Source organism: Fukomys damarensis, unplaced genomic scaffold (genome assembly GCF_012274545.1).
Source record: "Fukomys damarensis isolate Sample0158 unplaced genomic scaffold, DMR_v1.0_HiC HiC_scaffold_14, whole genome shotgun sequence".
NCBI lineage: Eukaryota > Metazoa > Chordata > Mammalia > Rodentia > Bathyergidae > Fukomys > Fukomys damarensis.
The window spans coordinates 26,761,969-26,789,337 of record NW_022900926.1 but is presented as its reverse complement, the minus strand read 5'-3'; the positions used below and the strand labels follow the sequence as shown (position 1 = coordinate 26,789,337).

Below are 27,369 nucleotides of genomic sequence, written 5' to 3'. Positions count from 1 at the left end.
TTTACCGATAGATGCTGAAGCTTTTTCACAAGAAGAATTGAGTAACTGTCACCCAATGTTTGGATATTAGTGTTTCACATATAATGGACTTCTAAAATCTTTTTTAGAGGCATAAATACATGTATAATAGGTGCTTTTCAAAATGATCCTTTTTTAGTGTTGACTGTAGTCAACCTCTTGGTAAACTGCATCCTAGAATTCTACTTGTTATATAAAGGAACCCTTTTCTTTTGCTACTGGTCTTGTAAAGGTAGGATTAGTAAAAATGTCTCCATTTTACAGATGAGGAAACTGAGGCTCACAAGGCTTACATTGACAGACAGAAAGTTACATAGGTGCCTAAAAGTGAAGGGAGATGAACTCTGGTGATGGCTGATCCGGGTTTTTCCCATTACCTCCTCCTTTTTTAATGCAATGAATAGAACAAAGAGGAGTAGAATGGTCCAGTCCTCCTAACTGTGAGCAAAAATGTCCTAAATATGAAATTCTTTCAACAGTTTTTTGCTCTAAGTTTATATTTCTTGGGCAACATGGTGAGCAGATTGCTACTTTAGCCATAATTGAAGATATTAAAATTTTCAGGCTGTATGTAGTATTATTTTCTGAAGTGGATTTATTGCTTGGTACAATAAAAATTGCTCTAATTTTCACCTGAGTTTGTCAGTTTGGCTTTTAGAGTTCATAGATTTTTCACTTGCTTTCATTAAAGATCTTAGCACAGAGAATTCTATTTAGAATTGAATTCCTAACCAGGCACTCTTGGATTTGAAAATGAGTTTTCAACATAATTTCTTTGTTTTGTCCCTTTCCGTAAATACCATTCTGATGTGTCACAAGCTGTAAGGAAAGAAAATAACCTACTAGGTTGTGAACCAAAGCATATATTTTGTGACATTTGTGGTCATTTAGTTGGTTTAAAATGGACTCATAACTGATGTTTACTTTCTTTATTTTTCTCTTCTATTTTTAAGCCTTATCTGCTCTTGTATACCTAGGAGAGGGGAAGACATTCACTTTCTTTCTTTCCTACAGTAGGGACCCTCAGTTCCTGGGACTCAACCCAGAACTATTATTCCTTGTACTTTTGTGCTTTTCCTTAAGGATGAAAAGGGCTGGGGGTAGCAGAGGCCTTTGGCCTGAGAACTCTGTCTTCATTTGTTACATTGTTTCTGCCAGAAAACACATTCCCACTTTTGAACAACGAACCTACAAATTAACTTTGGGGACTGCTTGCTAAAAAAGAAAACTAATTTCTTTAGAGCAGATTAGCTAGGCAGTGCTCATTAGCGTGGCTCAGTTTAGCAAGTATGATCTCATTAGCTAATGTGACACTGTAACATGTGCACCTTCGGTGGCAGGGAGAGTGAGAGGCAGCCAGGAAGGTGGTGGGACTCCAGACCATAGCCTGTAGCCCATGGAGGAGGGTGGGGAGGCGGATGGGGCAGATATCCCGTTGTCTGGCCTCCTGCCCAGCCAGCACCACATGCACCTGGACAGATGCCAGGCATGGCAGATACCTAATCTGAGGACATTCCCAGCGTGGCCTTCTGGGGAATGCCAGGCATCTTTCTCAGTCCGCTCACAACCCAGTACTAGGTCCTGCTCTTAGTTCTAGTTTACAGATGAGAAAACTGATTAAGTCATATGATATTTGATTGTGTTATATGTGAACAATAATATTTGTTGTGGCAAAATGGCTGCTTTTATTTTTTCTGGTTGTCATTGTTGTGATTTTTACTGCAATAATTACCTTGAAATAAAGAACCCCAAGCCAGAGCTTGCCTCACCCAAACAACCACTTTCTAACATCAAATCACTGTGGTCATTTGTCCAGGTGCCCTTCTACTTCTTGCCCATTAGCATATTCAGTTTTCTCCTACAGGTTGATGTATTCCTTATCGAGAATGTTTGAGAACAGAATTTGGGGGCCATTAAGAAATAATGCTGCTTTCCTAAGACTCCTTGATGCTGATGGAAGCCTTAGTGGATATTTGTGACTTGTTTCCCCTTTGCCTGGAAAGTGCCCATTTCATAGGGGAAAAACATAACTTTTGACAGTTTCCAGGAGAGAATATACTTGGAGCACAAAGCACAGGGTATGGTTCATAGACCTTAAGTGGAAGTTGGATGCTTTTATTTAGTTAGACAACTTTTTTTTAACTTAAATTTTTTATTTTGAGATATTTTAGACTAACAGGAAAATTATGAGAACAGTATTAAACAACTTTTTAGTTTTGCTCCTTCAAAATCAGTTCTTCATCATACAGTCTTTAACCATTGCTGTATTTTTCTCTTTAGGAGTTAAAGTTAAGGAATGCATCCCTCCTGCACTGCAGACATTTTAGGAAACAAAAAGATATGCTAGTGAATTAGAAGCACTGGGTAAGAGAAACAGTTCCCCCCAGGTCAATCAATGCAGATGTTTGAACATCTGCCTTCAGAAGTGGTGGATTTCAACCTCAGTGGCAAAGAAGAATGCATCTGAATATCCTGTTTAATTAAATTTTTCCTGCTCATTAAATTTATCCATATATATATAAGTATATATGTATATATATGTATATGTATATGTATATGTATATGTATATGTATATGTATATATGTATGTATTTTAAATAGATCAGGAGTGTTGTTATGTTCAAGTCTGAATCCGGAGACATAAAGAGCAAAACCAATTTGAGAGCTTTTTTATACCATCAAGATCCAGTGCAAGGTGGACATTATGGTGCAGGAGGATAGCAAGTTCAAGTTAGCTTGGGGAATTAACAAGACCATCTGAAAATAAAGTAAGGGCTAGGCATGCAGCTCAGGGGTGGAGTGCTAGCCTAGTATGTGTGAGGCCCCGGGGTCAATCCCTAGTACTGTTTAAAAAAAAAAAAGAAAGAAAGAAAAAGAGAAAATCCAGTGCCAAACCTTCTCCACATAGATGCAAAGATCTAGGTATTTTTGTTCTATTTTGTTTTTGTAGTGTTCTCTTGGATTGTGGAAATTTTGGTCAGAAAACCTCCAAGAGTCCATATTAATGATAAAGGTGATGATGAGCTGGATGACAATGCTGTGCTGTTAATTGTAACTACAGTGCATGTTTGCATAAGGAAATGAATTTTGAGGAATGATTTACTAAAGCATAAATGGTTTTTATTATAACTCTCTAACAGTGCTTGTCATATAAGCAAAGTTATAGTTAGTGCATCAAATCAGATATACGGATTTGCCCCCCAAAATGAACCACTATATAAGCAAAGTATTGTCATGAACTTGCAGCAGTTCAGTACTGTGGAGAGGATGTGAACTTGCTTGAAGACCATTGAGAACTCTGGATGATTATTCCCCAACCCCCACCCCAGATTATTCCCGTGCCCACCCCGTCTTTCCCTCCTTGTTAACCCTCCAGATAGGAAGTTAAGCCTTATCTTTCTGAGGACATGCTCTGTTAAAAATCCATTCCCCAGTGGGCAAGGGGATACTATGAAGTTTGTGTCACGCCAGTTCCAGAGCATAGGTTAGTTTATTACTTTGTCACCAAGCTCCAACGCTCTGCACAGGAAGCTACTGTTGGGAAAGGAGAGAGGTGATGCAGGGATTGCGATCAAAGGCGACCAGTGCTGAGAGGGGTGCAGGGAGGAGAAAGAAGTCAAAGTGATCCAGGTATCTGGCCACTGGAGAACCTGAGGTGGGTTCTCAGGCATCGCCGAGCGTAGGGTCGTGCTGGGTTCACACTGACAGATGAGGATATTGAGATAATATCCCACAGTTGAATATGTTTTTAGAAAACTTTAGCTCACAGAGCTGGATGGAGGTCGGCTCACTGAGACAGCCTCAGAAGGGCTATCTGTTAAGCCCAGGTTACCCCAGCAGAGCACTGGCTAATAAATCACTAACTTATAAGGCACCTTTGTGTAAATTTCAGGAAGTTACTCCTCCCTCAGTATGGTCGATTTCCAGCTGTCAGAAGATTATCAATATGAATGTTTTTAATTAAAACATGACATTTCTCTCTTCTGGAAAATTTCCAAAATAAAGATATAACTGTGATGTTTGCCAGTTAAATGGTGCCCTTGAATGCTGTTGTTGATCACAATTCCTTTGTGAAGCCAGAAATGACTGGATGCAGCAGTCCCCCAGGAGGAAAATGAACTCTTAATGTCCCTCTCCTTATTAAGTGAAATTCCCCAAGTAATTTTTGTAGACTGCCCAGAACAAGCCATTCCATTCTTTTTTAATCTGAGAAGACACAGTAATTTTCCCAGCTCTAAAGATAATAGAAAATGGGGAGATAGATCTTTTGCATATGGAAAGAGGGCCAAGAGATGGAGGGAGGGAAGGAGGGAGAAGAGAGGCAGGGAAAGGGGACGTAAAAAGAATCAAAATGTATGTGTACCACCTGCCCATGATAAATATTATTATTATGTATTATAAACATGTACTAAGAAACATTATTAAAAATGCAAGGTAAAATACTTTATCTGTAGTAAAGTACCTGAAATACGATACAAACTCAGGGTCTTTCTTCATTCACTTGTGGTTTCCACTGATAAAAATCCATCCTTAGACACTATAGCTTTTCCCAGTGGTTCTGTTAGACTACTGTGTTTCCTTTGTACATAAAGAATATATTTCATGGGTGATTCAATAAAAACCTTCTTAATGAAAAACAAAAAAAAGAATCACTTTACAAAACAAAGCTAAAAAATAAAGTGAATAAATGAAAATAAATGGAGGGTGAATCTTTTCAAAATTGCTGTGGTGCTTTGGCCACGTGACTGTAATGAAACTGGCGTACATTCACCTTCAAGAAGGGCAGAGTTGAGTGCTTGCCTATTAATTTTATTTCTGTCTGATGGGTCAGGCACCTCTTGTTTGTCTGTCCTCAAGCACCTTATTTATTCCAGGTCAATTAGAATGACATGAGGGTTCAGAGTTAAACAAACTTCGGTTGGTTGATTGCCTGGAAAAGAAAACCTACCATCTCCTTCTTGAAAATAAAATAAGCAAGAAGCAAGATTTTATGATGTGAGTCCGCATGCTCCTGTAAGTACTGCTATGTTGCTAGGAAATACGAAGCTCTTTAACCTAAAAAGTGGTAAAGGCCAAAAGTAGAAGTAGGCTCAAGAAGGAGCCAGAAATATTAATGATGACAAATCTTTAAGATACCAGATCTTTGGCAGGATGTATTATTAGAGTAAATCTCTTATATATCAGTTTTGTGAGGACTAGGCTTTGCTGTCAATGGTAGAAACCCCCAAATCTTAGTACCTTCATCAAGATAAAGACTTTTCTTTCCATACAAAATGTCAGAGGAGGGCAGTCTGGGCTGGCCTTGGTGACTTGTCCATAGGATGTTCAGAAACCCAAGCTCCTCCCTTCTCATCTTTTCCTGTTTCCTAGGATGTGTCACTTGTTTTAATATCCCAAGATGCCAGGCAGAGCTCTGGCTATTGCACCTAATTTACAGGTACTAGACTGAATAAGAGAAGAAAGAGGGGGCAAAAAGAGTCCCCACAAACCCCTTCAGAGTTGCTGTGTGGTATGCTCACTTATATCCCATTTGCTGGATCTTAGTCACCAGGTCCTAATTGGCAGCAAGGCCAGTTAGGAAGTGAATCTTTTCTGTGCTTCTGTATGTCCTGATAAATCTACTACCATGGAAGACAGAGCACTGTTATTAACCAATGCTAGCACTTTTTGCCTTCGTATCCCAGTGGAAGGGCTGTGTTAATCCACTCAGGGAAGGGGAAGGGCACCAAGATCTGAGGCTAGGATGGATGGGCATCAGGGGCGCTTGGTGGCATTTCTATGGTAGGTTATCAGGTATTCTGGCTAAACCCTACTTTCCAGAGCCTGAGGCAACAGCAGGTGACTTGTTTGTGGCTCATTGCTGAGCTTGCTCCTTGGGGCTCTTCTCGTAGAAGCAACTTTATTACTGTTCACATAAGTGACCTCCTTTCTCTGCCTGCAAGGTGCTGAACATGGAGCTGACCACTACCTTAGGTACTGGTTAAATATGGTTCTCCACAGATGTTTACCGAGTACTAGTGATAAGTCAAGCACCAGAGTAGAGTAAGGGACAGGGCACACCACACCACATCTCTGTCCTCATGGGGTTGGTGTTCTAGTGGGAGAGTACAGTGATTGAGTGAAAGAACAAAGGAATGACCAAAGTCACCTCTTCCTTTCTTTTGTTGCCCTCACTGCAGTCCAGTGGAAGTGTTTCTCTGTGGTTTCCCATTTCTTCCAAAGGCATGGTGAGAGGTTGGTCTTTCACTTCCTGACCTCCTGGAGCTGTTCTAAGAGATTTTCAAGTTCCCGTTGAAAGTGGAGAGAGGCTGACAGGCTAGCTTCTCAGTGAGACCCAAATGAACTTTCCTGGTGGCTTATGTTTGTAACCAAGAGCCTGCCCTTACCTAGTGGTATTTGTTTTTTCACAAATTCTCTGTCCCAAGGTCAGCCAAACTGTAGCCAAAACATATATACATGTTTTGTAATCGTCTTCCATTAAACATGGGAAAAATAAATAAGAGTAGCACGAGCTCCGTCATGTTAGTGCTATTTGAGTATAGAGTGCTTGTTTAATGTAGTGTATTTTGTTTGAAAAAAAATGATTCTGAATGAAAAAGAAATCAAAGTTTATGTATAAAGGCTTAAGGACATTTAAGCCAGAAGTAGTTTTGGGCAAATTTTTTGGGGAAAAAACCCCACAAACTCAATTATTATGTACCTTAGAAAGAACAAGGTGAACCCTAATGCCATTTTATATGGAAGTGCAGTAGTTCATCTGACGAATCTAATTCCTTGGAAGCCCCATAGGATGTGGCAAACAAAGGAGGTGATAGATGTAATATTACCCACCATTAGCAAGAGATTTGTTTCCATCTTTAACACCACAGTCATCCATTAGCCAGAGGAAATAGTCTCAGCCCATGGCCCATGACCATTGGTGGTTAGGGATTCCTTAGCAACTTTGTTTTTTAATGCCAACTTCTAGTGCGCACTGTAGACCTGGTGAATCAGAACCCTGGGTTGGCAGGGGTGGGGTAGGGGCAGCATAGTGATAAATCTCAGGAAATATTATTTATTGAAAGCTTTCATTGAGTGAAAAAAAGCCAGTCTCAAGAGGTTGTATACCGTGTAATATCACATGTAATAGTCTCAAAATGACATTATAGAGATGGAGAACAGATAAGTGATTGCCAGGGGTAAGAAGAGGGGAAGAAGTACATGAACTTAAAGAGGAATACAAAATCCTTTGTGTAGATGGGATAGTGCCATGTTTTGATTATATACATATGATAAAATATAAAATTATATACAAAGATTATATTAATACACACAATGCATGGTGCTATGTAGTGAAGTCTGCAGTCTGCCCGTTGTACTGTACCAACCATCTTCCTTTTATAAGATGTCACTGTTGGGGAAATTGGATGATGGGTACTTTCTCAGAAAATAAGATCAGTGAAATGAAGGTTTAGGTTAAGGAATGTAAAAGCAAAGGAAAGAAGAAACTGTAAGTGTGAGTACTGTATGCATTATTTTTGCAACTTCTGCAATTATTTCAAAATAAAAAGCTAAAAAGGGTTCTCAGGTGCCTCTGATGTGTGGCTACTGGTTTAGGCCACAAAGTCATTGGGTATGTGTGTAGTTGTGTTCTATCACTGAGTTAGTGATCAACTGGTATAGGGAAATAAGGAATAGCCTTTACTCGGAAGTGTGTTGAATATTAATGGCTAGATAATAGAACCCAAGGTAGTGGGAATTATCTTTGTTTGGAGTAGTCATTACCTTCAAAATTCAGGTGGAAGCAATACTACTAAAGTGACTTTGGTGACCTGCAGAGTAAAGTGTGGTAAGACAAGAGCATCATGGTCCATTCAAAGCAGGAAAGAGTCTACACTAGGTCTACATAGCAAAACCATGAGTCACATTGTGTATGTGAGGTTCTGGATGTGAAAGAAGGTATGAGTGAGCAAACGAGATGGGAAAGTAAGGTCTACAGGAAAGAAGACAGGTTAAGAAATCAGTATATTCTGAGGTTACAGATACAACAACTTTCAGATAAGTGTCTTTTAGAGAGACGATGGTGTTAGTTTCTTGGGCGTGGGGCAAAATTAGCTCACACTGCTGAGTGACAGATCCAAGTGAGAACTGAGGAGCAGAGCCCTGGGTGTATGGGGTAGTAGTGGGGGTAGCATGTAAACCCTATCAGTAGAGCAGTTTCAATACCCAGAGCTTTCCTGGTGTGGAGCACACACTTATTAAGTATTTGTGAGATCCATGGTTATATGGGGCTCTCCTGGGAGGCAAGGGGCAGCTCAGTGAGTCCCCAGGTTGTCTGCTGTTGGGTCAATACCTCACCTTACAATACTATCTTTGAGGGATGGCTCTCCAAAACAAAGGCCATGGTCAGGATCTACCAGATCCAGATATAGATGGACAGCCCCGTCCTCACTCTCACAGTGAGATTCTCTGATTCTGATTTTGAGTATTCAGTGATGTGACATCACCATCAGACAATTTGCCTCAGGAAGGGGAATTTCTTATTTTGTAGTTTTAAAATTACCTGAAATAGAAGGTAATGCTCTTTCAGATTGATTTTTTTTTTTCCTTTTTTTAGGTCTCTTAAAGCTTTTTTTTTTTTTTTTTTTTTTTTTTTTTAAGTTGGAAGGCAGCTGAACATTTCTCATACTCAGAAACTTAGTGGGAAGGATGTGGGTGCTGGAAAGTTTTCTCCACTGCAACTTCTAAAATGTCTTTTTCCATCTAAAACATGTCTCCGTGGAACCTTAAAACTTTTCTCTATCTACAAATTATTTTTTTCTTTTTCCAAAAGATTTATGCCTATACTCGGGGTTCTATCATCAGTGGTTTCTCAGGAACATTTGCGAGTGATGAATTTCCTGTCTCTAGGTACCACTGTATTCCTTTCTCTGTAGAAAGGACTTGACCACAAAGGTCGTCCAACATTTTTCCTTCTGTACCTGTTAATTTGCATAGAAGCTAATGTGTCACTTATCTTACAGTGTGACAGAGGGATTGAGTTCTACAATGACTGTCTACTAGTTGCGCGGGAATTTGCACGCTCAGTGATGGCCTTGAGCATGTACTCGTGCACTTCATGTAGATATGTGTGGCACTAAGTAGAGGGCATAAAATTAATGAGAGATTCTGGATGTCTGTATTCTAGGTTCATCCAAAATGATAATTAATTCATTCACTCATTAATTCCTCAATACATATCTGGAATTAACGCACCAGGTACTGGTACAATCCAGACAAAGTGCTTGCACCATGGAGCTTAGGATTGGAGGATTGCAGGTTGTGTCTCTCTGGGTTCTCAGAGAAGTATGTGCAAAGCGATGAATGTACTGGGATTTAATGGCAATGCCTCAATAGGGGAGGCGGGGGAGAGGGCTGGCAACCGGGGGAGAACATTTATACTTGCATGTCTTACCCCAGTGAAGGGAATAGGGAAGAGAGGGTTGTGTAGAAGCATCCTGTGCAGTCTAGGATAGGTTTGGAAAAGCCATTTGTAAGCCCTTGAGTCAAAATCAGAGGATGGAGCTCCCAGGAAAGGGCCAGTCCTAGTGTCCCCAGCACACCCATGTGTTGGTTGGGGTTAGCCTGGTAAGTGTGACTGCTCACAAGAGGCATTTCCATACCCGGGGCCCTGTCTGCTATGTGCCACATAATATTCAAGCTGCCCCAGTGATGGGGATGGGCAAGGACACTAACCTCCAAAACATACCACAGGTAGATGTGCTGTCCATCTAATCTAGTTTGAGTGAGAGGATCGCTGGGGCTGGCACTCCACTCTGGGGGAAGCCCAGCTTTGAAGAATGAGAGAAGCCAACAGGGCAAAGTGGGTGTGGAGTGGAGCACTTTCCAGGCAGAAGTTGCTCCTGCCCTTTTGAGCCCCTGGAAGTGGGGACCACATGGGCCTGTCAGACAAATAGCAGGAAACCATAGGGTGGGGATAGAGTGCTTATTGCAGATAGGCACACTGGTATATACCTGTAATTCCAGCATTTGGGAGGCAGGAGGGTTGCAAATTTGGGTCTCACCTGAGCTACTTCAAGAGATTGTCCCAAAATAAAAGAGGGGTGGGAATGAAGCTCAGTGCAAAGGCCCTGGGGTTCAATCCTCAGTATCCCCCCCACACACACATGCACACACACACACATGTACATTGAAGTGACAATTCTGGTTTAAGTGTGGGAAGCTGATTGGAGGAACCAGAGTGGATGGGAGCATATTAAGAAAGAGGCTGTGAGGAAGTCTAGGAGTGCTGAAGGAGATGGAGGCAAGTGGACAGATGTGGCGCCTCTGTGCTTGGTTGGTTGTGGGGATGCCAGTGAAGGAGAGGCCCTGGTTTACAATGATAGCTGGATGGTGATGGAGTGGGGAGAGGAGAAAGTGCTTGACTCCTTCAGTGTGAGGTGCCCGTGTCTTCCTCAGAAGCTATGTGTGTGTTATAGATGGACAGAGGAGGACAGGGCAGGCGCTGAAAGTGGCAGAGCAGGAGAAAGAGGCCCCGCTGAGGATACTAGTGGGGAAAGAGTGCTTGCAGAGGGAGGGGCAGCCAATGTTAAATGAATACTGGTGCTAAGAGCAGAGTGGTTGCCAGATTTGGTGACATACTGGTCATTGGTGACCTTAACAAGAAGTGTTCTATTGGGATGATAGTGGGGATAGTAGATTCAAACTCTACAAGTTTGGCCATGCAGGGGAGATGAGAGGTCAACATCTGGGATATGAGGCTGGCTTTTGTTTTGTTTTTTCCTTTTGTTTTTTCCTTTTGTTTTCTTCATGGTGGTGGGAAAGGAACCCAGTGCTTACCTTTGTACTCCCCTTAACACCACTCCCCTTCAATGACAGAGGCCAAGACAAATGGACAAAGATCACCTGACTCTAAGGTAAAGAGTCATTTTATTTGGCAGTTCAGGGTTCTTGAGAAGGCAGGAAGGACTGGATCCAAAGCCAGGTGGAGGTCTTGTCCTTGGAAAGAGGGGCACTTCCCCTTAGGCAAAGAGGCTTGGAGAAAGCACATGCAAATCCAGAAGTTCAGGATGTGTCCAACAGTGCTCAAACATCTACTCTGAAATTCTCCTGTTGTCCCTCAGTTGTCTTCTCCAACATAGTGTATGTACCTAGTTCTTAGCCTGGATGGGGATGATGTTACATGCCTGCTATCATAAACTTTACTGCTTAAGAAACAATTGTCCTGTTCTTTTGGGGAAAGTAGACAGTGTTTCCTGAAGCATTTAACAGCTGGTGGCACATAGACAACAGCTAACTCTATGGCATATCTTTATCTAACTGCTAGTGATATTTATCAAGGAGAATAAGGGTAGGAAAAAGGAGTACAAAGAAATATTGCCAGCCATTTTTAGATGGTCAACCAAATCACTGAGCAGAAATGTAGTAACAAATACTCATTTTCACCCCATTACCCTTCTACCTAACAGCCTGTTTCAGGTGACCAGAGTCCACAGGTGGGGGGTCAGTGTTGGATTTTAAAGGAACCCAGGGCCAAGGCTGACCTTCCCTCACCCCTGCTAGAGACTTCTATTGTGAGCAAATTCTCTGCAGCTCCTGCACTCAATGGCAGCCAGATGCCTTCATCTGTCTTTGGCAAGGATCTTCCAGCTTCAAATGGAGCTGGTTTTCCTGTTTGCCTGGGCTGGCTTGATTGCATGAGGAAGTCACCTCTTGAAACTTCCAGCTCCCTACATCAGCCCATCGATCCCCAAGAACTGAAGACCTAGCACATTAGTATCACAGAACTAAGAGCGCTGCCTTTCTGAAATTATGGTGAAGTCCAGAAACTGCATGATAAATTGGGATGGCAGAGTTCCTGAGACATTTAGTGTTTGGCTATTTTTCTAAGAATCAAATCTAAAGTCACTGTGTTGTCCTAGACCACATTGAGTTTGCAAAAAGATAACTGAGTTTTGGTCCCAGACCTGCCACTATCCAGGTGTGTGCCTGTGGCTAACTTCCTCTGTCTCCCTGCAGAGATTTTCTTTATCCCTAAATATATTGAATGGCTGAGATTTTCTGATGATCTGAATAATTAGGCTAGCTGGCCAACACACTTGATTTTGAAAATCATGCTGTTGTTCTTCCCTCTTACTTTTAAAATAAAACCAGAAGGAATGCCTGCACTGGTTCATGCTGTGCTGGGGCAGAAGGGGACTTGTCGAGGTGCAGTGCTATAATTTGAGGTTATGGTGCTGCTGCTGACTGTCTTGGTTGGACTGCAGGTAGAGAATTTTATTAAGGCTGGACACCCTGGGCTGCATCTGTGCATTGTACCAGGCCACCAATGGGCACCTGGGGCCCAGTTTAGTTTCTGTGGTGAGGAGAAATGACTCAGCACCCATAACATCAAGTTGGTGACTTTTTTTCCCCTGAGTTCAAGTGGTAACTTTAAGAAATTCTTTCACAACTTCTTTCCATTGGTAATATCCCTATCTGGGGAGATGTAATTCTGTACCCTCCCACATAAGCTTATTACTTTTTATTGATCTCTCTGTTGCCTGACTAAATTCTGAATTACATTATTTTCATTCTTCCTGCCCATCCTGCTGCCCAAATTATACATTTTCTACATGATTTAATAACATATGATTAGATCCATACACCTCTCATACTTTTGTCTGGTTCTGTAGTTACTACTACGATACCCATTCAAGGATTCAAAGACTTACTGCACCTGACTTCACAGAGGGACTAATGGAAGGATTTTGTCAGAGAAAGTGGGGTGCCAGGCTGACTCTACAGTCAAGACAACTCTATTGATAATATATTTTTTGAAACTCTTCTAGCTTCTCCATCAATACACCAGCATAAATGCAATGAATTCCTGCTTTTTTTCTTTAAAGTTGCTTCTATGTTCTGCGTTGGAATAGGCTCTCAATAGCTGTTAAGTAATATTTAACTAATATTAAGGGACAGCAGGGACAGGGGAAAAAATGAGAACCAAGACCTGTCATGTAAAGGTACAAGATCCTAATGATGACTGGAACTGTACTGTATACCTAAAATGTACCAGTAAACTCAATGAGAGAAAAAAATTAATATTATCATAACAATTTATCAATACTATCTTTGCAAAGGATAGGAAAGTATTTTAAAAATCAGCATACTGTCAGATGAGTTTGCCAAGAAAAGGACACAGGAATGTTATTTAAAGAATAAACAGAGCACTCCTAGCATATTTATCTCCTAAAGGTTGGGAGTTGAGAATTAGGGCTTCTATAGGGCATGTGGGATATATTTCAGGTAAGAAAAAGCTTATTGGATAAGACTTGTCAGATGTGAGATACTGTTCTTTTTTTTTTTTTTCTGATCCTGAAAGCTTCAGAAAGTGGACTAAAAGCTAGTGGTGTAAAGGATTCTATGACAGGTATAATTTTTCAGTCTGAAAAATATAAATGGCAGCATATTCACTCACTTAGCAATTACATACCAGGTAGTGACACAGTTCTGGCCCTCAGGGAGCTTGCAGTTTGGGAGACACAATGCTGTGAGTGCAAGGCTGAAATTTCAGGCCTTTGCCAAAGCAGATGACATTGTAGTTTAATAAAAAATACATTTTGCTATTTTTCACTTGTTCCAATTTCCCTTCCCCTCTTTAACATTCAAAACCATATTGTTTTCTTGGAAAGCTTTTTTTTCCTTTGAATATTTTTGGCTGTATTTTCAAGTTCTTATAATTGTTTTTCTTGGATCACTTAGAGTATTATGAGGAGTCAGATCAGCACCTTGACACTGAACCTAGTTAAAGCCTAAAAGTAGGTCACAGTTGAAATACAAGGTAGAGATCCCTCCCTCTGCCACCTCTCAGTTATGGAAATGATTCTTTCAGCAGGATCCAAGAGGAACTTTAAAGACCATTTCTTCCATTTTCAAAGACTATCAATTAAATAATTCCATGTAAGTGGGTGTCAGGAGATGGCAAGATGGGAAAGAAGATGGGCTTGGGGAAAGGAGCATTTCAGCTTTCAAAAGAGCTCTGTGAACAGTTCTTTGACTAATGCTAGAAAAATAGTTTTTCTCGGCCAGCATTTTGGCTACAAAATCAACATAAGAAAAACTGAAACTTCTGATCCACAAGCAAAGATGGACACATGGCCTGTGAAAGCTCTCCAGAGAGCTGAGTGTCCTCATAGCTGTCTTTCCTGCCTCTCTGCAGAGCTCTCTGAAGCTCATGGAAGAATGCTGCTGTGGGCAGTGCTACTAGAACTATCCATACAATGCATGTACAAGAGAATAGGTGCTGGGCAGGACCTAGAACTTTCAGTTGGATTGTATTTCATTTGCTTAGGGATACTTGCTTAAGGAATCTTCAAACTGAACTATTTGTTTGCACGACGGTATTCCTCCTGAAGTGAGAGAGTTGAGCCCAATCGTGTTAGATACCAGTGCTACTCACACTAATTTGTTCCTCACACATTTACTATTCTTACCATTATTACATTGCCACTTACCACTATTACTACCCCATCACTGCTGGGACTGTAAACAATATGACGACCTCCATTGGGCTGCTGAACACACTCAAAGAGTCACAAAGGAGTACCTCCAAAGTAACTTGGACTTGTGACCCTCCTGCAGATTTATCCAAAATGCCTCTGTTCGGCTCCGGGGACACCACAGGAATAAAATAAATCCTTGCCCCCATGGGAGGTGTGTAGAAGGATGGAGATGGTGATGCAGGCAAATGACTTTGAAATCACATTACTGGAGAGAATGAAATAGGGATCAGGTTAATGGGAGATGAGACTTATAGAAGGCGATGCCTGGTGGAAAGCATAGAGTCACCTTCTTGGAAGTGGAGGTACCATGAAGTCAGAGAGGAAGTAAGATAAATTCTCATCATTCAAGAGGCTGATTGATGGGAAAGCCTTAATTGGGAAAGTACCCGTTAAGTGGAAACCACAGCCCCCAAAGCTCAGCATCTCTGGAATGTTATTGCACATTGAGGCAGGTATTACTTTTTAAAAAGATACATTGGTGAGTAATTTGAATTGGTGTCTGTGCCTACAGGGTGTACTTACAAGTGCCCCGTGTATAAGCTGGGCTCTAGAAGGAACTCTGGAAAACTCAGTAGTGCCTGGGTCTTCTTAAAATTATCTCTCAAGGACTGTAGCTCCATGATTGTAGCTCCTTCACTCCAGGAAGGGTTACAGTGGTATGAATTGTTGCAAAACATTTGTTGGCTTCGAAATCTACACTTCTGCAATTAGACTGTATTTTATACATTTTATGTTACTTAGGCTATGTTAAAATTAGTTTGTAGCTCTAAAATTCATACTGACTGTGGGTAACAAGAAAGGTTATAGAGGAAGTGGATAAAATAAAAATCTAAGATTTTTTTTTATTGCTTAACCTTAGTATACATGGTAAATAACATCTGATTTGAGGGAATTTCTAGGCAGTAATTTTTATATGTATATTTGTCACTCGAACTTCTGTGAATTGTCATAATTGAGTCCTTTGACCATTTTGAGGGTAATTTTCATTTTGATTTAAGAAATTACAAAGAATTACTGCTATGGTAAAAATTCAAATAGTACAGTGGCCAACTAAGTGAAAATTAGTTCACCTCTCCATTCTTGCTCTTCCCTCAGTTACTATAACCACTGTAGCTATTTTATAGTATACTTTGAGAAAAGTGTGTACACGTGTATAAAAGCATATGTATGTATGTATATATTTTACATACACCATCCTGTTCTGTATCCTCAGTTTTTGCTCACTAATCACATATCTGGGATAACTTTCTGTATCAGCACATGTAGAGCCCCTCTTTCTTTTTAGGGGCTGCATAGCATCCTACAGCATGGATAGACCATAATGTAGCCAGGATGGACTTTCAGGTTTCTAGATGTTAGTAATTACTAAATAGGCCACAGTAAACTGTTTTGTATGTACAGTTTGGCACATATGTGTGACTTTCTCCGTAGGGTTGTATCAGACAGCTTTGGACCACAAGTTACAGAGAAAGATGATGATTTACATTCGCTTACAGGATGTATAAATTTATTGTCTATATAAGAAGCCCAAGGTCAGACAGGCTCCTGGATGTGTTGGTTTATTTCCTTAGTGGTGTCTCAAGTACCCAGGCTCTTTCTTCCTCTTCATTCACTCATTGCAGGTCCCATGATAGTCACCCCAGCTCCAGGGGACATATCCAGACCAGACAGCATCCAAGGAAAAGTGACACTGTCAGTTCTTGGGAGGGCTTCAGCAAAATAAGGGAGCTGTAGCTCTTTCCATGACCCATTCTTAAAGCAATCTCAGGCCAGCGTGGAAAGTGTATTAAAGGGTCAGTTTTCATATCTTTAAAAGGATAAAGTCCCACAGGTGGGATTGCTGGGTCATCAATTCTAAAGCTAAATTAGCAATTTTACAGAAATTCCCAAATTGTGCTATGTAAATATGGCACTGTTTCTATTCCCATAGGCATGAATGGGGCTTAGGCAGTTCTGGAAGCAATTTATAGAGCTGGATGGATGTGTTGTACTGTCTTTCTTGGAAGATGTTTATGAAACATGACATGTTTTTATTTAACTGTTCATTATCAGATGTGTATACCTATTACTGTATCTAGAAAGGATTCCAAACAGTAGGAAAGATGATAAGTTTTTAAAAATGTAGGTCTGGACACATGAATAAATAAGACTTTATCACATTTTGAAAATAGCAAGAGGCCTTTAAATTATTAAATTACATCCTGAGTTAGGGTGTGTCTTTTTACTATATCATGAAAATCAGTGAACTCTGTTCTGTTCTCCTCATCACAACTCTATCTTCCAGCAGATCAGCAGTTTAATAGTCCAGAAACATTTTAGTGAGTATATAAAGTACTGCCGAGCTTTTTCACATTACCTGTAGCCAAATAATTTACTAGTTGTGTATTTTTCTTTTCATCCAGAGCTCACATGTAGGACCCAAGATAATGTAATGAAAGAGCATACTGCTGAACTGAGTAGGGAGTGCTAGAGGAACTTTTAGTGACTTGATCATTATATTGGACTATGGAGGAATTGCATTGCACTATTGTACTATAAAACACTAGAATGGCATACAAAATGTGTAAGTTGTGATCAATTTAAAATGCACTTATAGGCTTAGAGGATAGTAGTTCAGCAGCAAGCCTGGGACAGGGCTGGGAAATTCAGGTGTTTGTTACAGGAACACTGGCAAAAATAAGGCTTTTTCAGGCTCCTTCCTCCTGGGGTTGTCCCTCCAGTCCTTGGTTGTGATAATAGAATGGTATATTTAACTTGATCAGCTTATGTTGATTCATTATTATTAACTAAAGTCCACAGTTAACATTAGGTATATTCTATAGGGTTATGTCATGTAAGTATCATGCGTCCCAGTACAATATTGTGTAAAATAGTTTCACTGGTCTAAAAAATTCCTCTGTACTCATACCACTATCCCCACTCCTTGCCTCAAATCTGGCAACCACTGATCTTTTTACTGGCTCTATCATTTTTGCCTTTCCCAGACTGTTGCATAGTTGGAATTGTACAGTATTTATTTATTTTAGATGGCTTCATTGGCTTAACAGTGAGCATTTAGGGTGCTCTCTGTCTTTTTGTGACTTGATAGCTCATTTCTTTGTAATGTTGAATAATGTTCCATTGTTTAAATGTACCACTACTTGTTTATTCACCACCTATTGAGGGACATCTTGGTTGCTTTCAATTTTTATCAACTATCATAAACATTCATGAGTAGGTTTTTGTAAGGACATATTTTCAGCTCATTTGGGTAAATACCTAGGAATGTGATTACTGGGTAGATGTGAGATGGTGTTCAGCTTTGTAAGAAACTGTCCAGTCATGTTCCAGTGTGGCTGTACTATTTTCCATTCCCTCTAGCAACAAATAAGAAGAGTTCCCGTTGCTTCATATCTGTGTCAGCCTTTGGTGTCGTCGGTGTTTCGGATCTTAGCCATTCTAATTGGTGGATAGTAGTATCATATTGTTGTTTTCATCTGCAATTATCTAATGACATATGCTATGGAGCATCTTTTCATACGCTTATTTACCATCTCCCCAAGTTATTTGAAGAGCTCTAATATAGCAAGGATTCTCTTGCTATAGGAAAACAAAATAGAGACACTAATGAGAGAAGTTGCAGTCATTCAACCAGTGAGTAGGGTGAAACCTATGATTTGTTGCCAAACTAATTGAGTGTCCTATGTTAGCATTGAGTACGTCTCAGTAATTGCTTCCATGTATGAAGTCTGTAGAAGTACTGTACTCTAAAGATTAGGTCAGAACTTGGTCACATTTCAGTCGAGTGGGCTGAACAACAAGGGAGACTCAACAAGGGAGATAACCTCCAGTATTGAGAGGGTGCCACTCCTTGAATGGCGAGATGTGCTAGGTCACTACCATGGCCTTGTCAGCTTTTGCCCACTAAGCATTCTCCTCTTGTCCCTGGGCAAGTAGGCCTCAGGAGCAGCCAGCCTGACCCTCAGTTTGAGGTATTAGATGAGCCCATCTCATTGGTTAAGCTAACATGAGCTAGCTTTTCTGATGCTTTGCAGGCAAATACATCCTGACTCATGGGATCTCTTTGTTAGTATATATAACACATCCCTTTCTTTCCTTCTGTACAAAATCCTAGTGCTACTGGAAAAGGGTACTGCCAATAAAAGTGGGTGTTGTGGTTACTACAGAGCTGAGACCTGATGTGAAGCTGACTTCCATGCTGTTGAGATAAATATGGATGTCGGTCCAAGTGTTGCCATCAGAGATAAAATGCAAACTTTATATTTTTCCTCCGCTAGATGTTTCCCATACCTATCTAATGAAAATTTCACATTGTTTTTTTTAACATTCTGCCTCCATTTCTAAATTTTGTACCTTCATCCCACCCATCCCAAATTTAAAGGAATAGGAGGGAGCTTTCAGCGATGACACAGTTAAACTCTGCCACTGGTATACAGGGAAGGAGGGAGCTCCAGTTCTGTGGTGGGACTATGATCAGTGGAAGATTACTAGACTTAATTAAATCCAAGCTAACTAGAACATCATAGTTATGATGTTACCTTTATGTGGACATACTCAGTGTTGTATTTTCATGAAATGATTTTTAGAGATGGTTCACGTTTTTAAGGTTTCTTCATTATCAGGATAGGTAGGGAGGAAAAGATAGTAACAATAACAATATGTGAAAGCATTTGCATAAATCTATTATATGCTTTTGGATTTTTTGTTTTGTATTTTGTATCTTTTTATTCTGAATTTTGCACACTTTGCAAAAACAGAGTGGCTTTTTCCACAGTGTAACTATTTTCATGGCCCTTCATATATAGATCATAGAACTGCATAAATACAAACACATCAGTTAAATACGTGTGCCTTCCTAACTTTAGTTCTCCTTTTTTTTTTTTTTTTTTTTTTTTTTTTTTTTTTTTTTTTTTTTTTTTTTTTTTTTTTTTTTTTTTTTTTTTTTTTTTTTTTTTTTGTGGTACTTGGGATTGAACCGAGGCCTTTCGCACTTAGCTATACACCCCAACCATTTCTAAATTTTTCAGACCACACCTGGTCACTTTCCTTCTTAAAAAAATAAAGGAGTGAATTTACTCTCTCTCCTGTGTTCTACTTTTGGGTTGATAAAGAAAATGTTTTTCAAAGCCAAACAAACTTGACTGAGGTTGTGTGCTTACCAGAGACACATGTAATAGCTTCCCTCAAGGCAGCTGGGACTCAGTGGGTAAAGTTTATTGTTGTTGACATTGCTTAGCTTAATAAGGTCCTCCAAAGTTTGTACTGACTTTTCAGGTGACTTTAAACCTTAGTTTTCCCACCTCTGAAATGGGTAAGACAAAGCCCTGGAAACAGGTATAGTTTCAATGGAAGGAACACACGTATTGTAAGTTTCAGGGTTTTTAGAAATTTTAGATACAGGAAGACTTTTAAAATTCCTTTTCTTTTTATATGGAATTGCAATTATTCATAGATGAGGGCTGAGAAGACCCACACTTTTCTTTCTTAGATAGCGCAAAAGAAATAGGATAAACATTACCCCTAAGGAAGAATATAAAGTAATCTTTTTCAAACACCTCAAGCTTGCTTAGAAATTGAAAATAGTAAGCCAGATTCATTTTTAAAATTCCATTCTTAAAGCTTCCCTTTTCTTTCATCCAAACTGTGAGGCATCTTTAGGTATTTTGGAATTTTCTAGTTATAAAATTTTAATCAGTATAGTATTTAGATTAGACTGGGAGGGAATATTCTGACCTCCAGGCTTAATTCATGGGCTTAAAAGACTTGCAAATATTACTTGTTATATCCGAGGTTCTTTGACATAAATCAGCAGGAAAATCTCTGTTTTATAAATAAGAATATGTCTCATCCCACAGGTTTGCCCTTGAGAAAGTGGCTTCTAACTTGCTGAGCCTATTTAAACTTTGGTCCCTCCAAGTGGTCTGTGGATTTGTGGGGTGATATCACCTGAAGCTCACTAGAAAATAGAATTTCAGGCTGCTCTTGGAACTGCAGGCTGAACCTGCACATGTCAAGACCACCCAGGCAATTGTGTGCACTGCAGGATGTCACAGAACTGACCCAGGCCCCTAATTATGGATTTGGGTGATGCCTAGAGAAAGCCTGCCTGCCAAACCATGAGGTGAGCTGGGTCTCAACTTGTCTCATCCAAAGCCTCTGCTTTTTTCACCTGAGCTTTAACAGACACATGCTTTGCCTTGCAGTCTGTTTGTACCAAAACCAAATACACTTCTTTTTCATATCAAACACCACATTCACTGAACTGATTTCTGTAGATGTTTGAGAGGCAACCACTGTGTGATATATTTTAAACTCACTTTGTTCTGTGTTGAACAGAACTCCAAACAGGAGAGAAGCCAAACCTTAAAGAGACATTGCTCCTGATAGAACAGGAGGCTCACATTTACAGATTAGTTTAGGAAGAATTGACATCACTTTGTTGATGAATTTCTACAAGCTTCCAGTGTCTTGTTGCATCCTTCAGGTTAATTTAAATTATCTCCACCAAGATCTTGGACAATCCATATTACATTTATCATTAGGATTTTATTCTGCTATTCCTATTATAAATGAAAGCCTTTTCCACTGCCTCTTGTAATTTGTTGCATACAAGCAGGTTACTGACTTCTACACATTAATCTGCTGCTATCCTATGAGGTCAAGAGTTGGTGGATTCTACAGGGGATATTTAGCTATGTGAACATATCATGCACAAATAACGATAGTCTTACCTCTTTCTTTCTGAGTTTTGAGGCTTTTTCTTACCTGAATGTGTTGGCAAGCTTCTCAAAGGACAATGATAATGGATATTTTCCTGCTCCTGAGTTGTGAAATGGTCTTAATACTCCCTTTCTCCATGCTGAATTTCTGGTTGAGATAGCTGTATTATTAGCAAAGTAGCCATCATTAATTGAACATTTGTGGAGGGATCTTTTTAAAAGACAGACCTGATCTGTCACTTGCCTTCTTCCCAGAGCTCTAAATTCTCAACTGCACCTCCAGGCCCAGTGCCATCTGTCCCTGGGCCTCACCAACTTCATTTGGCCAGGTGATCCATTTTGCTTCCTGGTCTTCAGCTATATTGGCTGCCTGGCAGCTTTCAGAGTACAACCTCATGCCCATTCATACCCGAGGACCAGTGGACACTAGTTCCTTTGACCTGTGATGCTCAATGCTTTCCTACCTCATCCCATCTCAGATTTCTTGGACTTTCCCCCTCTTACTGTCTTGCAGAGGTCATAACAAAAGGTACTTTGTCATGGAAACTATTGGATCCCTCACCAGATGATCCTACCTAATCCCCTGCATTCTTTCTACAGAGGCACACAGGGTGAGATCACAAGAAGTGCATATCAAAAGTAGCCACAGCAGATTAGAAGGCTCAAAGTGGGCTGTCAGACTGGTTCATATTCAGACAAAGAGAGCCTGGCACCAGGCAGTGGTCCTGGGAGTGGACAGGAGGGAGCTGAAACAGATGGTTATGGAGGTAATGAATGGATGCAGGGGGTGGAATGTCAAGCAAACATCTGGGATAACCTGAGGATTCCTCCTGGATGATTGGCTAGCAATATTCATTGAGGAGGGAATTCTAAGGAGAGAGCAGACTTTCAGGGGGAAAATGTTGAGTTTGGCTTGGGACATTCATCCAGAAATCATTTACAGAATGCCTATGATGTGCCAGGCACAGTGTTAGGATCTACAAGATCCAGAAAGGCAACCTGGACCCACTCTCATGGAGCTGATTGGTTGACTGTATGGGCCTTAGAGTTCAAAAGAGAGAGTGACAGAGCTTAGACTGGGTAGTTCTCAGCTACAGCATAGTTGAATAATCTAGGTAGAGCGCAGAAGAGCCCATTGAAAGAGAATGAGGGAAGAGAAAAGGGAGAACAAAGAGGAAGAAGCTGGAAGCCGTATTAGGAGGGACTCCAGGAAATGTGAGCAGACATCAGATCCTGAAGAGGGGCATCTGAAAAAGGGTTGCAATGAGATGTTATATTTAGGAATTTGGAGATTGTAGTTAATCATGCAAAAGTGGAAACAGATACTTCATTATAGTGGATTGAAGGATGAAAGCTGGGGGCCAAGAGGTAAGGAAGGGCTCATGTTCATTACCACCTTCCTTTTTACCTTTTTGTAAAAAGTGTAGGAAAGAAGAAATTTAAGATAATATCTGGAGAAGAAGTCAGGGGAAGAGTGAATCTGGGACATGGCTGTCCAACCTTTTGACTTGCCTGGACCACAGTGAGTGAAGAGAAATTATCTTGGGGTGCATATAAAATATATAATAAGTTAACGTATGTAAGAACCAAATTTTAAAATGTTTTTTATTATAGCAACAACAACAACAAAAATGATTTTCAATTTGACTGTGCAGCAGGTGCAAGAATGGGAGTTATTAGAGCATTGTGCCCACCCCTACACAGCCTTCAGTTGTAAATTATGCAGTCTGTGCTCCAGCACCATGCAATCAAGTCATGAAAAATGTCGCTACAAGTCACATAATAATGCTAAATGTTTACAATTTTGTGGGTCTTCATCACTAGCTAGCTCGGGCTGCATGCAGTCCACAGACTGCAGAGTAGACACACCTGGTATAGAGGAAAAGATAGAGAAGCAGATGAAAAATGGGATGTGAGAAAGCCAGGACCCAAGGGAGGGGAGAGCAGGGAGGGAGATGGACAGAGCAGAGTGGGGGAGTATTGGCCTGAGATGGGGAGGGACAGCCTTACTCCAGGAGAAGAGGAAAGAAAGGTGGAGAAGGGTGTTCTTGATAACCTGTGTCACTGGAGGCCCATGTGATATTTAATTTAACCCTGACTAGCTCGCTGAGTGAGCTGAGATATGAGGGAAATGAGGGAGGGATTCCAAAGTTGGAAGCGTCACTCAGTAAACTAAGAAAAGGAAATGTCCACAAAGACGTGGCAGGATTCCTAGGCCTCTAGGATTAGAGACTGTTCATGTTTTGGAAAAATCTGCTCCTGTGGTGTGGTTTTTCTCTAGTTGGGCCTGGAAGCATGGGGTTAGGGTAGACCTGGGTATGGCTGGGTAGATTTATTCAGGGCTGGAATTTAGCAGAGAAAATGCAGGACCAAAAGGCTGGAAAGTCAACAGCAGTGGTAAGAGAGATAATCCATGAAGTCCAGAAGGGCAGATGGAAGTGAGGAGAAGGGGCCCACAGGCTTGAGGGGTCTGGGTATCAAGGGACCGGAGTAAGAGCTAACCTGGAGTTTACTTCAGAGAAGCGCCATTAATCCCGCAGGACTGAGAGTCAGAAATGTACAGTGAGACCCACCTACCTTCTGCAAGAACGCAGACACATCTTGTTTATGACCTGTAGGCCCCTTCAGACACTAGAACGGTGGGGTTGGGTGGATGTAATAAAGCATTCTTGAGGCGGCATTATGATGAGAGGAACATTGCGTGCTTTGGGGATTTCTGTGCCACTGATGTGTGCTATTTTTGGCACTGTGTTCAATTTCAATATTTTCTGCCAGAAAAACTGTCAAGAAGACTAAGATTGCTCTGCGGAGGTGACATTCTAATACGACCCCACCATGCACAGTCAGGGTCGTGTTTTTGAAGCCCCAGCCCAGGGGAAGGGCTGAAGGCACACCACAAAGGCTGCGCCCATCCTACCTTTGGAACCTTGGCCCGGCCAAACACTTTGCCTAGAAATCTTCCCAACACAGTGGACTGGATTTGCAAAGCAGGGTAGTGTTGTTGTAAATGAATGATCTGGGAACTGGTATCTGTCTAAAATTAGCCTGTGCAAAGATAAGCTTTAATATATGTCATTAGGTGCAATGACAAGTAATTGAGAGTGAACATTGCCATTTGAAAAAAATTTTTCTCTGTGCAAATAATGTTCTCTTACATAAAAGGGTACTGTGACTTTTTCAGCTGCTTTTTATAGTGGTGCCCTCTGAAGCTGGTGGCCTGTAGCACCCCGTGGAGGAGCACTAGAGAGGCACAGTCATGCTGAGCTCATCTCCCCAGCACAGGCTGGCCGAGTGCCGACCAGATCCTTTGCATATTCAACTAGTAATCTTCCTTAGATGTTCTGAGTAATTAATAAAGTCAATTATAGCACATTTTTAGTCATTTGGCATTCTGCCCAAAGTTCTGGTTGCTTCTCCTTACATTAAGTTTAACCTCCACTGTTGGGCCTGAACAGTCAGGAACCTTGACTCCCATTGCTGGGTCTTTGGGTGCTGCTTGTTCTTCATGGCTCTGCACTCAGATGTCTGATTTCACTTGAGTGACATAGCCATGTACCTGGTTGACAAGAACAGTGAGTTTTCTACATCCAGCGCCCTTGATCAAGGAATGAAGAGCTTGTGTGTGTTTTGGGGTGGGTGATTGTTATCATTGAAATAACTGGGATCCTAGTGCCTGAGTTGACTCACCCTGGACAGACAGCTGCAGGATCGGGGGAGGAATGGTTTGGGATCTACTAGCAGCTGGAATCTATTTCTGAGGCCTAACTGCCATGGGGCAGTGTAGTGATCATGTTGGCACAGATATCAAGACTTCTAGGTCAGCGCTTTTCCAACTGAGAAGTGCAGTCCATTACTAGGTCACAAAATTAATTTACTAGGTTGCTGGTCAGAATGAAGAAACTGAAATTTCAGAAGACAAATACAGTAGAATGCCAGTCGGAATGAAGGATAACAGAATAGAATATAAGAGTACATCTCCTTTGGTAGGATAGGTATTGTTTTGTGAGCATTTTATTTCAGTTTGTGTGTGTGTGTGTGTGTGTGTGTGTGTGTGTGTTAGACTGTGTTATGTATGTATATGTATTTATTGATATGGGTAATAACCCACAAAGTTTGAAAATTACAGCTTTCAATGGATAGTAAGTCTTTAACTAATGAGATCCTTGGATAAGAATTGAGGATTATTTGCTCAGTTTACCATTTTTATATTTCCTTGCCTCTAGCATTATATAGCATATATTAGGTGCCCAATAGTTATTTGTGAAAGGAAGGAAGGAGGAAGGGATGGAAAGATGAAGAGAAGAGGGGAAAGGGAATCATTTTTGACTTCATGAACTTGAAGTTCTGGATAAGGCAGACCTGGGATTATATTTCAGTCCCCAGTGTCATCCCAGGATCTCAATAGCCATTTCTCTTCTCTTCCCTTTTCAAAAATCTCTTCCTGAGAAACCTGGAAGTAAGTCAGGAAAGCCTCTGATATGATAGACAGAGGTAACCATCTTGGCCAAAGAGCCAAAGTTCAGAAAAGTAGAGAATCTTCACGGAGAAAGGAGAACATCTGAGAAAATCTCACTAAGAACGATGGGGTTTATGTAATCTCTCCTCCCGAGATCTGACTGCGTAGCATGGTGCATTAGTTTCTTGTTACTACTGCAACAAATTTCTACTAACTTAGTGGCGTAAGACTATACATATTTATCAACTTACAGTTTTGGAGATCAGATGTCTAACATGGGTCTCATTGGGCTAAAATCAAGGTGTCTGCAAAACTGCATTCTTTCTGTAGGCTCCAGGGGAGAGTGTGATTTTGTCCTTTTCAGAGTCTAGATGCACCTGCATATTGTGAATCCCTTCAAAGCCAGCACCGTGAGGCGGAGTCCTTCTCATCCTGCCATCTCTCTGTTCTTTCTTCTAATTCCTTCTTCCACTTTTAAGAACCCTTGTGATGACCTTGAGCTCACCTGGATAATCCAGGATAATCTCTTCATCTTAATATTAGTTGGTTATCAATCAATATGTTCTCTATCTGTACTCTTAATTCCCCCTTTCATATCACCTAATGTTTTCACAGGTCCTGGGGATGAGGATGTGGACTATTCTACTACCATGTAGGGTTTATTTTAAGATTGTCAGCACTGGTGTCTCCTGCTGAGGCTTTCGTGTTTGTGTGGAGTACAGTCAGGCTGAGCATGTGTGCTGCGAGCATCTCGTAGGATGTGACAAACAGTTCCATTCCCGCAAGTCTGGACAGTTTACTCAGGAGGAAGACTTAATTCGATACACAATTTGGCTGGGTTAGCCATACATCCAGGTTTCAATCTGTTTCACATTCTCATCGCTATTTTCCAGAGCTGTTGTGCTGTTGATCTGCTTAATGGAGTTGTCTGTAAATAGCAGCTGTCTTCATCTGGCTCATCTCCTCCTGTCTGCCAGATTGTACCTGGCATACAAGGTGGAAGGAATGAAAGTATGGGCAGTCCTAACCAAGCACCTACATCAGCCTCTAGACAGTAGAACTTGAACACCTCTTTGAAGTCAATGCCATTTTCTTTGCTACTTAGAAACCATCAAAGCTCAGAGAGGCTCCTAATACATTCAGATTAGTTCATTCACTCAGCTAGTCCAACCAAATGGCTTCCAGTCCTGAAGCTGTCCCCTGCAGGAACCACACAGAGTAAGAAGTTCAGTGCCAGGCTCCTAACCCTGGAAAGGAATCTTTGTTAATTGGTCTGTCATGTGTTCAGGTCACCCTCCTCTATAGCAGGAATGACAGTACCAGCATCCTGCCCTCAGTGCAAGGGGCTGCATGGTGATGGGAAGGAACGAAGGAGCTGTTCTGTGCTTAAGAACTCTGTTTTGGTGGCCTTTTGGTGGAGATTATGGGACAAGTATTTATTTTATTGCCTGCATGAGTTTTATTAAAATTTCTCAACTTTTGAGAGTATCCAAGGGTTCCCTTAACTCCTAGGAAGTTTGGCCTAAACAATTAATCACAATAAACTGAACAAATTTATGGTATTTTTCTCTTTGGTGTTTAAAAGAATTACACACACACATACTCACACACGCACACACACACACACACACACACACACACACACACACACACA

General features: G+C 40.9%; 1 protein-coding gene and 1 long non-coding RNA gene across 4 annotated transcripts in view; one reads left to right on the top strand and one right to left on the bottom strand.

The window, feature by feature from the left end:
* The window catches only part of Zdhhc14 (zinc finger DHHC-type palmitoyltransferase 14), a 271,332-nt gene that overhangs the window by 18,118 nt on the left and 225,845 nt on the right, over positions 1-27,369 (top strand). The gene's annotated exons all lie outside the window — the stretch shown is intronic.
* On the bottom strand, positions 10,937-23,868 carry LOC104862980. Its single transcript, XR_780462.2, has 5 exons — positions 23,762-23,868; positions 21,306-21,420; positions 15,063-15,252; positions 14,493-14,745; positions 10,937-11,031 (listed from the first exon to the last, which is right to left on the bottom strand). It is a non-coding gene; the product is annotated as an uncharacterized LOC104862980 (long non-coding RNA).